The sequence below is a fragment of the Hylobates moloch genome, unplaced genomic scaffold (genome assembly GCF_009828535.3).
Source record: "Hylobates moloch isolate HMO894 unplaced genomic scaffold, HMol_V3 SCAFFOLD_21, whole genome shotgun sequence".
NCBI lineage: Eukaryota > Metazoa > Chordata > Mammalia > Primates > Hylobatidae > Hylobates > Hylobates moloch.
Window position 1 is genome coordinate 45,704,254 of NW_026652296.1, and position 15,729 is coordinate 45,719,982.

The 15,729-nt window shown below is 37.4% G+C and overlaps 1 protein-coding gene across 4 annotated transcripts in view; it reads right to left on the bottom strand.

Annotated features, from left to right (window-relative positions):
* The window catches only part of MACROD2 (mono-ADP ribosylhydrolase 2), a 2,131,323-nt gene that overhangs the window by 521,640 nt on the left and 1,593,954 nt on the right, over nt 1-15,729 (bottom strand). The window lies entirely within an intron of this gene.

The following is a 15,729-nucleotide window of genomic DNA, read 5'->3' on the forward strand; positions in this document are numbered from 1 at the left end:
AAAAATAAAAAAAAAAAAAAAAAAAAAAAAAAAAAAAAAAGAAGTAGAATTCTAGCAGGTAGACTACATGAGTCGTGCGGAGGGACTTTCCACCAAATCATCTTTCCACCACGTGACTAACTGCACGTTTCTTGCCAAGGATATATAAGCATCTGTATGTTTATATAATCTGCATTTTTAGAAACAAGCACTCTCAGTTACAGATATACAACCACACTGATGTTTTTCCTAGTTGTGAGGTCAAGGAAAATGCCAAGAGCTTGGAAGGCAAAGTATATGCACACCAGGCACTCATGACATGCCTCCCAGGGTCTAGCTGAATACAGTCATGGACCAAGCACTAGGTGAATTCCTAGTTAATTTATCCAATAAATATATATTCACCCTTCTGCACTCTGCTTTGTGGTGGGGCTAAGACCTGGCATTCTTGATTGGTGAGCGGCTCCCTGTTAGACTCTGTCCCTAGGAGGTGCTGGAGGGAACAGGCAAGACTCCTGTGAGCCTCCTCCAGTCTCCCTTCTCCACCCTGGCAATGGCAGAACCTTTTTTTTTTTTTTTGAGACCGAGTCTGGCTCTGTCGCCCAGGCTGGAGTGCAGTGGCATGATCTGGGCTCACTGCAACCTCGGCCTCCCGGGTTCAAGGGATTCTCGTGCCTCAGCCTCCCGAGTAGCTGGGACTACAGGTCCACGCCATCACGCCTGGGTAATTTTTGTGTTTTTAGTAGAGACGGGGTTTCCCCATGTTGCCCAGGCTGGTCTTAAACTCCTACGCTCAAGCGATCCACCTGCCTCGGCCTCCCAAAGTGCTGGGATTACAGGTGTAAGCCACTGCGCCCAGCCAGTGGTTTATTTCATTTTGCTGTTTTCCCAATACTCACATAACAAATTCCATAGTCCCCAGCTCTGTTGTGCAGAGCCGGCAACAGCCAGCACACCCTTCTTCAAGGACCAGATCTCAGCCCCACAGGCCCCTCCTGTGACCTCAAATACACAAGCTCCCTCCTCAGAGGCCAGAGTTTCAGCTCCTCAGGGGCGCTCCTCTGTAAATCTACATTTAAGTCATTTAGATTTCTTCCCTCAAGCTGGTGGCTCTTTCCTGCAGTTACTGCCTCCATAACACCTTAGAGACCTCTTTTCACACCTTTCAGTTACCTGGTTAATGCATTCATCATATAAGGATATATAATTCTACATATCCCTTTCAGTTACCCAGCTAACATTCTTTTTGTTAAGTTCTCCATATTGAAATAACTGGAGGTCACAGAGGCACAGAGAGAAAAAAAAGTTTCAACAAGAGAGGTCAAATTTAAAAAGACCAAATAATTGACAGTCATTAGATTTAGCAAGAAGGAGGGCTTGGGTGACAACCAGTAGACGTCTGTGTACTGATGATGGAGTTGGGAACCCATCAACAGAGACAGTCAAAAGTGGTTGGATTACAAATATATTCTTGTCAGGTCTTAGAAACCAGTATCTTATAATACGGTGTTTCCACCTTCCGAACTGAAGAAGAAGCCTCAAGGTCTCTCTAACATCCCCCTTCCCCATCTCTCTCAATCCTCTGTCTCTCCCAAAGCACAGGATGGATTGTTCTCTGAAGTTCCTTTACCTGCCTAAAGTCCAGACCTGCCAAAGAAGAAAACAGTCATGTCTGGTCCCTTCCCCGAGTTTGTATTGACTGAACTCATGTTGCAGGAAGAAAAATGGAAGTCTGTCAACACACCTGCACAAACTTTGTCTGTTCCGCAGGCCCAACAATTGTCTGTTGTGCAGGCCCCACAGACTTTATCTTATGCCATTGTGTATTCTTCAAGTTTACTGAATTCCCCTAAAAATCATTTACTAATCCCCCAAATCATCTAAAATTCTCCTTCCCCTTCCCCCTAAGAAGAAGAGCCATAACCATTTGTTCAACATGGTGTGATGGGGTAATCACTCTGGTTCTCCCCAGGAATGTTAACCAATGTGAATGCCTTTTCACCTATTAATCTGCCTTTTGTCAGTTGATTTTCAGCAAACCTTCAGAGGGTAAAGAGGAAGTTTTCCACTGGCCACTACATTTTGGAGATTGAGTTTATAAGAAAACTTATAAGATTGTGCATATAATGACTCCAGTGTTCTCAGCCCGAGGAAATAGTAGATGGAGGTGTCACTTATAAAGAAGACTTATGGGTTTGGAAACCCAGTGGACTAGACTGAAGAGAGAAGGGGAGGAGAGCAAGTGGAGACCATTAACATAGCTAATTCCCTGAGGACTTTTGCAGTAAATGAGGCCACAGTTACAGCATGTAGACTAATGCGGGCACACAGATGATCCCAGGGAGATGGAGTGTGGGAGTGGGAGTGGGGTTCTTAAGTAATGCTAATGGCAGATAGGATCCTGGACACCAGGGAAGGATTTGGCTCTTAATAGAGCCAGGAGAATGACTCCAAATTGTCACGGGAAGGAAGCAGAAGGTGTGACTTCAGATGCAGGTAGATTGGCAAATTTGGTGATGGGAAAATAAGGCAATTCTTTTTTTACTTTATCTATTTTCAAGATTTAAGAAACCCATGGCCGCAGAGCCTTCCAAACCATTTACATTGCAAAATGACTATTGTCATCCATTGCATTACCAGAAAAGTACTTTTGATTCCCAGTGACCACAGAAATCAATATGCAGGGCGTACAAGTGATAAAAAGTATCTTCTCAACATGGAGACTAAAGATATAGGACTCTTACATTCCGGAAGTGATGCGAGTACTCATAATTACCACCATAAATTTGCTGAGTACTAAAAATAATTCTGTGTTTTCCTGTAGGATTTGCAAGCTAATAATAAGCAATTTCCAGCTGTGTGCTGTGACAGCAAAAGAGAGGGTCTAACATCCTTATAATTATATTTTCCATATCCGTATTCACATTAGGAAATACCGATTATGACCCATCTGCTTAAACTAGTTTTTAATTATTAAAATCTCTACACTAGGTGAATTTATGAAATCTGACTATACTCTATGCATTGCATTTCAAAAGGAGAATTATCAAATATTTTACCTCTTAGGCTTTTGAAGTACACATTTATGATTGTGAGAAAAAAGGACTAACAACAGTGAGAACTGAAATTTTTCCACAAAGGAAATTCCACAAACACATCCTGAGGGCTCCCCTCAGTTTGGCAGTTAAAGCTGCACCAAACAGCAAGCTTCACCATATGAAATGCTGTGCCTAGCTCACTTCATCCTGCTCGACAAAATGAGTGTTGATTGTTGGAGAAGAAGTAAATTAAATACCTATTTCTCGGGTCTATTTTCTCAAACTTCAGATGTTCTTCTGAGCACTTGAAATGTCACTACCCAAAGAAAGGTCATGAATTGATTGTTGCCTCTTGGAGGTATTATGAGAAAAGAATTACTCTTTGGGACAATTTGATAAGCAGAGCTTGCTACTGGGTATGGCCAAACCTCTTCAGGGTTTCTGAGGCTCCCAATAACTCATTTCAAAGCAGCAGCTCTGCTCTGCTCTAGACAGGCAAGATGAGGCTGGTGATGCCACAGTTGCACCCCTAATATTTTCTCCCAAGAGAAAACCAGAGAAAGCAAAGCAAGTATCTGCTTCCAACTTAAATATGGAATGTTATCTTGAAAATATGAGCGAGAAGAGTTTGGCAAGACCAATTCAAAATATACGTAGTGTTTGACTTGAATCAATATTATTTTCAACTCAATTTTCCTAAAATTTAATTTTAAAAAACAGTTCAAATTGCTAACAATTAGTATTACCCATATTGCTATATCTATCTGTTTATCTGTCTATCTTCTATGTTACTATATGCCAGGTGCCTCATTACCACAAATAAGATTAATGTTGTACTGTTTGTTTTATATTTTTTCAGTTTTAGCTTTTCACTGAAACATAAAGCACATAAAGATGCATAGTCTTAAGTAATGAAGTCACAGCTCAACGGATTTTCTGAAACTGCATACAACTAAGTAACCAGCACACATTCAGGAAAATAATATTATCAGCGTCCTAGGAGCCCCATGTTCCTCCTTCTAGCCACTGCCCTCTTGAAGATAACTTCCATTCTGACTTCTCATGGCTTGGATTCATTTTCTTGTTGTATTGTACATAAATGGAATCTCTCTGTGCATAGTCTTTGGCATATGGCATTTAGTTTGGTCTTTTAACTACAACTGAAAGCTGCTACCATTTACTGAGCTCTTGCCAGGCACTGTGCAAGGCCCCATAACTGCATAATTACCACATTCAATCCTCACAACCACCTCATGAGTAGGCACTATTATTATCTTCCTTAAGCAGGTGAAGACATTTCAAGCTTAAAGATGTTAATATGTTCTAAGTCACCCAGCAATAAATGCTGGAGGCAGGATTCATGCTTTGTTTATCTGACTCCAAAGTACACGTCTTACCCATGCATAATATCACAAATGTAAACAAGGCCAAGTGGTCCTGAATCATCAGAACTCATCAGGGTCTGAAAACACTGTGACTCAAATATCGTGTCTATTTACCTGTGATCGTGCACCCAACTTATCATGGCAACTCAGACTTTCCAGATTAATATGAACAGTGGCCAGTTTCCTAGCAGTGTAACTTGGTGTCAGACAAACTGCAAAAACATACAAAGTTATAGGAGCATGTGGCTCAAGCATATTAACTGAAAGTAAAACTCACTTGCCCAAAAATAGTCATCAGAGACAGATTCTATGTTTCTCATTGCTTCACTCGCCAATATATTACCTTTGCTAATATCTAAAGGTAACTGAACTTATATTCAGTGATAATTTAAATGTTATTCACTTTCAGTGAAGGATGGTTCATAATCAACAGTGAAAAAGAAATGATAAAATGAATAATAGTAATCCCTCCTATGAGATTCTAAATAGTCACGGGAAAAAACAATGAGGGAAGCACATGTACTCTTATGAAAAGATGTTACAGAAAAGTATTGCAGATATAAGCCAATTTATGAATATGAGTACACGTGTTTACCTATGGCAGGAAATCTAGAGGGGAACACATGTCCACATAAATACGTATGCACACACGGAGAAGAAATACACGAGTTGAAAAGGATGTATACCAAGATGTTACAAATAGTGGTTTTTCCAACTATTTATATCCACATATGGCCAAAAAGGGTTAATTAGAGAAGCTTGTGCTGGAAGAATATTTTATGACCAAAAAGGGTTAATTAGGGAAGCTTGTACTGGCAGAATATTTAATGATAAACAGGAGTTAATGTTTTTTAGCTGTGATGATGGCATTATAGTTATGTTTTTAAAAATATTATCTTTTAGAGGTACATATGCACTGGGATTATGAATAAAATCATATGATGTCTCAGATTTGTTTGAAAATAATCAGCGCAGGGTGGGGTTGGGGTAGAGATGAACTATGAGTAGATGTGAGTCGATAATTGGTAGAGCTGGCAATAGGTGCGTTGACTGCACTGTACTATTTTCTCTGCTTTGGTTTACATTTGAAATTTTCCATTATAAAAAGTTAAAAAAAAAAAAAGAGTGATTGCTTCTGAAACAAAGGAGTAGGGTGTTTTCGATGTTCTTTTGCTTGATTGTATTTTCATGCTTTTCTCTACGGAAAATATTTTGCATTCGTAATATGACATACTAAACAAAAGACTAAGGAAGTTATGAACAAAGCGCGTTTTGCAATTCAGACTCACCTTTCTTACACAGGCAAGTGTATTACGTGTTTCCCTTCACACGGAGAAGGCAGAACACCGCTGAAATCATAGGAACTGTTTTCCAACTGCCGTTACGCATAAAACAATGTAAGTTGATTGATTTCCTTCCAAAGCACCACCTACTTCACTGTTATCAGTGTTACTACAAAGTAGTACAGAACTTCCCAATCAAAAGATAACTTGGGAAAATTATTGAGTGTGGATTAATTGGGAAAAAATAAATATTTTCTTAGAGAACTAGAATTTTGAGAAACTCAAAAGAGTATTTTTGCATTTCTGAGACCATCTGCCAGCTGTTCTTAATTCAGCTCTGGGTATTTCTTTTCCACTCTATCTTGGGATCTGTTTTATTCACAGTGGAAGATTCAGAGTGAGCCTCACCCAAAGGTCAAAATTCCTGTGCTCAGCAGCATAAGTGACTCAACCTCTGGGAAGAAAAAAAAAAAAAAAAAAAAAACCATTTTGTGCAGAAAACAAAGTTAGTCAGTCTGGTGAACACTGCAATTTTTGACCAGAAAAATATCTTTCTTAATATGGATAGAAAAACTCTGCCCTTTTGCAGTCAGAAAATGAAATGACTTTAGCATGATGGAGATGCAGAGATAGAGGAAGGTGAAATGGAATGTTTGCAGCTGAGAAATGAAGAATGAAAAATGTATCCTCATTACTGCCTTGAAACTCAAAATATAAAGCTCCATCAGCAGTTGCTAGAACTTAGGGATCTGCAAAGAATGTAGGACTACAGAGGGTATTAACAGGTGCTTTTGGGGGGTGATGAGATTGTTCTGAATCCCTTGTAAGGTGGTGGTTACATTAATCTACATGTGTCAAAATTCATGTAATCATTCACAGAAAAAGAAAGAAGTATATTTTAGCGCATACAAATTAAAAAAATGGGAAACAATTGAAAGGTTTAAAATATTCTAAACATCATGGTTGTTACTTGTATGGCAGGTGCTTAAGAATTTTTGTGTGAATCAATAAGTTGAATGAATAGATGGATGAAACCGTAAGTGAACAAAATTATTATTTTAAAAGTAAAGATAGAGTAAATGATTGAACTGTATTTTAAAATATATAAAGTAAAAAAGCTTAAGCCAATTCATGTTCTAAGAAGTCAACAATAATGGTACCTTTGGGGAGGAGGGAGTTGTGGCTGGAAGGAGACACGGGGAACTGTTGAGAGGCTTAGACGTTCCAGTTTTTGCTCTGGGTGCTGGTTACATGGATGTGCCCAGTCTGTGAAAATTTATGCAGCCCTATTCTTATGTGCTCTTTTCTCAGGGCATGATATGCTTCCATGAAATGTTTTAAAAATCATTAAAATCATTTCAAAGTCTACCCTATCTTTAAAAACACATATTACAAATGCCTTTCATAAATCAGTGCTATAGAAAAGTTGCCTCTCCTGATGATCCAGTAGGTTTCCCTACTCCAGCTCCACTCCAACCAGAACCAAGTAATCCATCATTTCTCCTTTCTGCCTTCATTGCCCCGGGCTCCCAGTAAGATCTCTGGCTTAGCCCTAGGTCCTCACTAGAGATGGTATTCATTCATCCATGGTATTCATTTATGCATGGTATTCATTCATTCATGGTATTCATTCATTCATGGTATTCATTCATTCTGCTGGTAAATGTTTGCCTTCCCTCACCCACAACTTTTAACTTTCTATTTTAATGATGTTATAATACATGTGCCTTGTGTTATCAGACAGCTTCAAATGCATTTCAGAGGCAGAGTCCAAATCACAAGCACAAAATAAGAAAGTGGATCCTTATTTAAGAGCTTTGAAAGCAAACCTTGCAAGAAAAAAATATAACAAAACAAAAACAGCTTTTCTATTAAAACAAAATGCTCTGATCACTTGTTCCTCAAGGCAGCAGAATTTGATTGTTCACTGGGAGAGAATGGCTACCTTTCTTTTCTAGATGAGTAAAAGAGGTGGTAAAATTAACTTTGAGCTTATATCTATGGAGGGTGCAAAACATGATGCAGGTACGTACATATAAAGAGAAAGAAAGTCAAATGCAAACTTCTAGATAGGAGAGGAACATTTATACCTTGGAGCTCAGTAATAAAATAAATAACAGCTGAGTCTAATTTCATATATGACCTTGTTAAATTAGAAGAAAATGAAGTGACTAGCAAAAGAATCTGAAACAAATGCAGCCATTTGCTCACGCCTGATAACTGGATTTTCCAGTTATGAAATTCATTTCATCTTCAGATTTCAAGCATACTGAGAATGGACCCTTGAAGGCTGAAGCCACACCTCAATACAATGAAAGTATGGGGGTTTTTGTGGGAAAAAAAAACAAAAACTATTAGAATTGATGCAATGAAGTCCAAGCTCTGTATGATTTGGATTGCCCTGAGGCTGAAATGATAGAAATTTAAACCAGGAGATTCCCAATTGCCAGAGCTAAAAATCTTCTAAAACATTCCTATGCTTTCATGGTGTGTTAACTTTCTTCTCCTCAGACTGAGCAAAACACCATTAGTGCTTGTCTACATTCTTCATATAAATATTAAGAAATTTAATCTTCAAATTCAGGTAAAATAGATGTTTATGAAGAAAGCCAGCTAAATATAACCCTATCTTATAAGATGACAGGAAGAAAGAGAAAGAATGTGTGTCTCTGGAATATATTCCAAACTCTAGATTATTTCAGAGTTGTTCTTGGAATTATGTTTTTTAATGAAAATGATTAAGGTCTGATGTTTCTCTCACTGTGTTTTATCACCAGAATTCAGCATGGCTTCCTGGGGTAAAAAAAAAAATCATTACGACATGCCAAGTATGCAGGATTGGCCCAAAGTTGGTGGGTACTACCTGGTGCCTGCACATGCTTGGAATTTTATGAAATAGCACATGATTTTTTTTTTTTAGTCAATTATGCTCAGAGATTAGTGGTAAGAGTAGTATTGCCAAAAGCACCTGCAGAAAAAGGGTACTTGTTAATCATCCCCTCATGCTGGACCAAGGTCTAAGGTTTGTAATTATTGGAAATGTCACACACAAAATCATACTGAGCTGAACCTTTTGGATTGGTTGAGATTCAAGAGAAACATGAGCGGATATTCCAAAAATTTTTAAACATTAAGAATCAGGTGGGAGAGTGAAATTGTCACAGATGCCTGTCAATACAATGTTATGAAGGCATGATTACAGTTTGACTACACTATTTCAAGTGCCAGAGTTCCCTAAGGGCAGGAGAGGAATAAGGGTGTATGGTGGGGAGAGTATCAGGAAAATAGGGAAGGAGATTCAGAAGGGGGAGGCTCACAAGAGGGTTGCTTGATGAGGCCTAAGGAATTAAAGGGTAGGAGTATGGCTTAGGTAAAATCACTTTAACACATTTCAGATTTACCTAGCAGATAAGGCTTCTTCAATAGAATTGTTTATCTGGCTGAATTTTCCTCTACTCTTCTTCCGAACAACTACTTATAAGAGTTCTTGGCCTCTCCCATCCCAGGCTGTCTTCCTTCTATGCCTTGATTAGAGAACCAAGGAAAGGAAATTAGAGAAAAACCTTGGCTGATTTTCCTATGAAATATTCCCAACAGAACATAGTAATTTGAAATCTGTGCACGTACTCCTATAAAAAGCTGATGCCAGCCCTTCTTACAATGAACTTGCTTTTATTCTCAGGGGAAAAAGCAAAACAATAGAAACAAAAGTTTATTTTCATTATATTTTCATTAAGAAAAATACTATTTTATTTTGGCATGTGAAGTCGTATTATGCTGCTTATTAAAAAATGATGTTCATTTGGTTTAAAACGACATGGGAAAACACCATAGTTTATGGCTTAGTGAAATATAAAATGAGTGAGACTGGAATGAACTATGCCAACACATTGCAGTTATTTTGGTGTTCGGATGGTAGGGTATTTCTTTATGTGCCTTACAGTGTTCCAAATTTTCTGCAATTAACCTTCTTTGTTATTTAATAATATTGTTTTGAAAAGTACCCTTGTGGTTTTCATTCTGGCACTTTTCAATTTATTGGTAATACGAATATTATTGGTTCTATTTTGTAATAAGGTAATGTGGATAAGATGTCTTTATAATTTGAATTTTTCTGTAGCTAAAAATTGATTTACTTGCATTTACAGGGTCCTCGGATGAAGTTTCCCCCTGGGGCTACATCTTTCTCAGGCTTTGCATGTCACTTTGATAATTTGCTGACTAAAAACATGCACTCCATCAATTTCAGTAAGTTGGCAGTGAATTTCTTCAGCAGAACTGCTTTTCACATTCAAATATAAAATAAGTGTGGTTTCTCATGCATTCATGCGACATACTTATTTTAAACTAAAAGCATATAAAACCATAGTACAGATAATATAATTTAAAGTTATATCAAAATAACTAAGTATGAACAAACCAAATAAACCAATTTATAAGGAAATATTTTCAGACTCAGCTTTTCTGAGACCTTAGCTAAATTAACCAGTAGTTCCTATCAGAGTGAATAAACCCTAGACAGATTACAATGCATGTCACTGAAGTTTTTCTTTTTATATTCTGCTTTTCAGAAATTAACTTTGAAAATTACATATTAGAACTGGTTAATTTTAAAGATTATTTTACTTTGCACAAGTATATTACTAAAGGAGTTACTTTAAGAATGCTTTTCATTGCATTCAAGCAATAAAATTGCTTTTATTCTCAAATTGCAAATTTGAGAATAAAACAAATTCTCTTGGTGGCTAATGTATTTATGATTTACAATAGTGAACACTGATTTATATGAGGGTTTGGCAAGTGTTCACGCTGTCATTTCCAGGAAACATACCCTTCCTCTTACCTGAGAAATCTGAGTGAATATATACAGTGCTTTCTATCAATATTTGTACAGTGAAAAGCTCCCTTTCCTTTTGATTAAACTAAAAAGAGTTTAAATTTTGTTAAAGGGGTGTTTACCAAGATCCATGATGGGCTCCTTTTTAAATACTGAGAAGAACACATTTCTCAAAGTTTGCCCTTTGATTCCAGGGGTTGTTAATAGCTGCTCATGCTAACAAACAAAAAACTGGTCAAAATAAGTTGGGAAAAAACTGTGGTCAAAATAAGTTTGGTAAATGTGATGCTAGTGTTAAGCACTTTTTTAAAATTACAGAACTTGCCAGAAAACTTAATGACAATGTGTATTTTTAATTTTCAAGAGAAAAGTAAAGCGTCATATTTCCCCCAATCTGTCTGACCAAGTAATCGTTGCAGATTAGTTCTCTAAGAATATACTTTGGAAAATACTATGTTTCCAAGTTCAAATAACACAAGTCCCATCTCCCATCCTCATCTGGCCAATGTTACTCTGTATATTCCATGTGATCATTTGGGTCCCTCTCAAGCAAATGCCTTCCATTATCGGCTACAGATACAGAGGTACAATAAGCAAAATTTAATTTTTCACCAGTATGAGGATCTAAATATCTCAACATCTGGTTTAGTTCTTCTTTTTAAACTTAACTTAAAAATATTAAAATATAAAGTTTATAACTAAGATAAAACTAGATATTTGTAACACAATTAGTAGGGTGTATTTTCCTAACAAAGTAACATTTCCAAAAAAAAAAAAAAAAAAGAAAAAACAGGGAAACTGCAAACATTTTCAAGCAGAACACATCTATCTACAGAGATACACCTGTAAAATAAACCAAAGAAAAGGAATAAAGTATGGGGGAAGATATTTGGAAAATAATCATTTCTGTCTCAACCTCTTTGACTTACATAAATCCAAATAGAAATCCAGAGATTATAACCATTTTTCCTTTCAAGGACATGCAAACTGTTTCCAGCTATCTGCAGGCTTCCAGATGTACAAATAGCACCATGTTAAAAATAAATTAGTGGCTTCAGTAAAAAGTATTTCTGTATTGACCTACAATTGCAGATTAAAATATACCTTAAGAGTTAAATTGCTTTAGCAGAGTTTTAACTACTAGAGGATTCTGAAGATAGTATCCCAAGCCAGCAGGTACAAGAAAAGATGATAATAGTGGGTAGAAATAAAAACATATTAAGGTTAAATAATTGAAATACTGAGGTAATTATCTATTTTCCCCTTTAGAGCTTTAGTGGATATGTGTTGATCCCCTACTACCTTTTTTTCCTTTTCTTTTCTTTTTTTGTCTGTGGGTCTGGCAACAACCTCTACTTTTTAGTTTGATCTATGAAACCAATCACCACATCACAATCCATGGCCATTGCTTCAGGGCCGGGCATGTGACCTAAATTGGTCCAATTAGAATGAATCTCAGGATTTTTGAGGATGCAAGAAAGAATTCTAATACTTCTTTTGCTAAACTTGAATGAACCTGAGAATTTCTAAAGCTAGGGTCAACCTGTAGTGGCTCAACATAAAGCCAGCATGGAGAACAACAGAATAGTGAAAGAAAAAGCGTGAGTGCCAATGCAGTGTTTGAGTGCTGAATCCAATTGTAACTGGAGCCAGTCCTTCCCCTGGACTTTTAATTGCTAGAGCCAATCAATTTCTCTTCTTGCTTGAGCTGGTTTGAATTGGGTTCTCAGTCGTTTATAACTAAAAGATGTACATAAGAGTTGTAGTCATTCTATTATCTGTCCCCCATCAAGATTAATCCCCAAGCCTATAAATCTGTGACAGTGTACATTAGAGAACTTTGCTCAGATTGGCTGAAACTATTTCAAAGTGCAAACATTCTAATAGCTACATGAAGAAATGCTCAACAATCACTAATCATCAAGAAAATGCAAATTAAAACCACACAATGAGATGTCACCTCACATTTATTTGAATGGCTATTATAAAAAAGATGAAAGACGACGAGTGTTGGCAAGGCTGTAGAGAAAAGGAAACCCTTGCACACCATCTGTGGAAGTGTACATTAATGCAGCCATTACGGAAAACAATAGGAATTGTTTCATATATTAAACGAATTTCAATATGAATTGAAAACATGTACATTTTTTGAGGTTCCTCAAAAAATAAAAGTACCATATAATCCAGCAATCTCACTACCAAGTATATATCCAAAGGAAATAAAATTAGTATGTCGAAGAGATACCTGCAGTCTCGTATTTATTGCAGTATCATTCACTATACCCAAGATATGGAATCAACCTAAGTGACCATCGACAGTTGAATGAATAAATAAAATGTGGTATATATACACAATGGAATACTATTCAGCCATACAAGAAGGAAATCCTGTCATTTGCAGTAGAATGAACCTGTCTAACACTGTATGTCAGCACGGTTGCCTACTCAGCGACCCAGGCTAACAAATGGTCCGCATCTTTGTGAAGCTACCACCTCAAAATATAGCTGAATCTGAAGGATGTAATGCTAAGCAAAATAAGCCAGGCGCAGAAAAAACAAATACTGCATGATCTCACTTCTTATATGCAGATCCAAAAAAGCTGATCTCATTGCAGCAGAGCATAGAATGGTGGTTACCAGGGACTTGGGTGGCTGGGGAACAGGCACTAGAGGGGCGGTCAAAGAATACAAAATTTCAGTTGGATAGAAAGAATAAGTTAAACATCTATTGTACAACACGGTGACTATAGTTAATAACAATAGATTGTATTCTTAAAAAATGCTAAAGAATAAAAGTTATATGTTCTTACCACAAAAACGATAATACCTATGTTAATTAGCTAGATTTAGTCCTTCCACAGCATTTATATATAACTCAAAACATCCTGTTACACATGATAAATATATACAATTTTATCTGTCAATTAAAACATAATTAAGAAATAAAAGTGAACATTTTTCCAGGAAAACAAAGATTCACAAAACCCCCAAAATGCAAACTTTTCTACATAGCCCTCATACACCGTGGAAACTTACACTTCTGATCAACCAATGTGAAACTGAGGAATAGAACCATTCAGGGCAGGAGTTAACCAGAAGGCCCTCCCTCATCCTTCTCTACAATTTCTTGGTTGAGCTCTAACTTCAGAATTATTGGGGGAAGTCATGTTCTGGTCAAGGCCTTCAGTAAGATTTTTCTGTCTCCTTTCTCTCAGGCTGTGATCATGACTTGTCAGGGAAAGAGGAACAGCAGCTCTGGATGAGGAGGCCCCTTAATCTTTTGGATTCTAAAATGCTGGTGTTCCCAAGCTCCAACCTGTGTTCACAAGACTTAAGCTAGAAGATTCTTCTGATAACTTTCAGATCATACCCGCAGAGACTGATCTTGGCATCTAGGAAAGACTGTGGCTAAAACCATCTATAGTTGCTTATTAACGGGAGCCCCAAGTCTGAGTCTGATGGTCAGGAAAACATCACGGAAGGAGCACATATCTCCTGTGAGATATATATCTTATGTGTGACCTTGCGTTTCCCAGCCTCTCTTGCAGTTCATTTGGAACTACGTGACTAGCTCTGATCAAAGGGCCATAAGCATGAGTAATATGCATCACTTCTGAACAAAACTGATGTGCCCTGCTACTGCTCTCTTCCTAAGCTATGAAGTCCCCAGAAGCCATATTTTGAGGGTGGCAGCATCACAAAGAAATAAGCCATTTGTTAGTGTAGGTCATTGAGCAGCCAACGCTGTTGACACACACTGTTAGACATAGAGTGAGAGCAAGGGATAAAGTCTCTGTGTGTCTAGTCACTGAACATTCCAAGTGAGTTTGTTATGTGGCACAGTCTAGCCTACACTGACTAATCCATCAGTTACAAAGGAAAACAATGTGTGGTATACAGGTGTGTCCTCTATCCTGAAGGCCTGGACCCCAGAAATCTCCATTTTACCAGGAAAGAAACACAAATGATGAGAGGTCTGAGATTTCCTTGAAACTCTCAGTAGAACTTTTGAAGTCCATGGACATCTTTGCCATGATAGAGAAATGGTAGGATAGGAGATAGCAAGTCCACAGGAAACACAGGGCTATTCCTACGTAGAAATTTAGAGCCAGAACCCCAGGCCTTGTGGCTCATAACCAACTAAAGTCAACAGAAAATTTACCTGTTGAAGCACATTAATATATTTTTGGATTCTCCTTCAGAATTCACAAACTGATGACCCACAGACATATTTAGCTGGCACACTCTTTTTTAATTTGAAGTAAATTTGCCAATATTTAAGATTCAGGAGATTTTACCAATAAAAAAATCTGAATTTCCAGCTTCTTCTTAAAGGCAAGTAGAAGTGATAACTCTGAGCCCACATTCTGACCTGATACCATTCACTGGAGCAGAGAAACAGCTGCCCTCTTTAAGGAGGCCACATTTTTCCTTTCACGATGGTACCCAGTGCAAGTTTCACTCATGTGCTACCACCTGGGCCTTGTAGGTATTTGAGTAACTGGCTTTTAAACAGACTCTCTAAGATATAATCCTCCAAGACTGAAAACTTACTAGGCAGTTGTGATAGTCACATTAAGGCCTTTAAGTTGTCGCTAGAGTATCCCGTAATGCGCTACAGAAGTGATCATTAAAAGTCACCCAGGAGCCTGAAAAGGGTGAAGGCACATGAACAAGGTTGCTGATTTACTCCCAGGGAGTGGTTTATATACTGTGATAATCTGGGAGTTATTTGCATTCTCTGTTATTCCCAGGTGTTGGCAGCGCGTCCCGACATCTCAAGTGCTGAGCGACATGGAGACCACATCCGTGGCTTTATCCCAGCCTCCTGGAGCACATTTGCCTGACATGAACACTCAGATATCTACCTCAGCTGAGTGGATTATATGCACTGGCCAACTAGATGACCAGATTCTCCTTCCCTTCATGAATGAAAGAGAACAATATTTTTATATAATTCATAAAATAATAAAGTCTTGACTAACTAAATTGTACTTATTCATGGGAAAGTTCAAAATATTTACTTTATTAATATATGAATCAAAACCAAGTTATTTTAACTAGAGCCAGTGTATTTAAATAATTTTCTGAAAAAAAAAAAAACCCACAATAGTTATTTAAAACGAGGAAGGATAAAATGCTTAAAATGTTTTCCTTTCAGTCACAAATCTGCTTAGTAAAATACAAAAAACATGAAAAAAGATTTG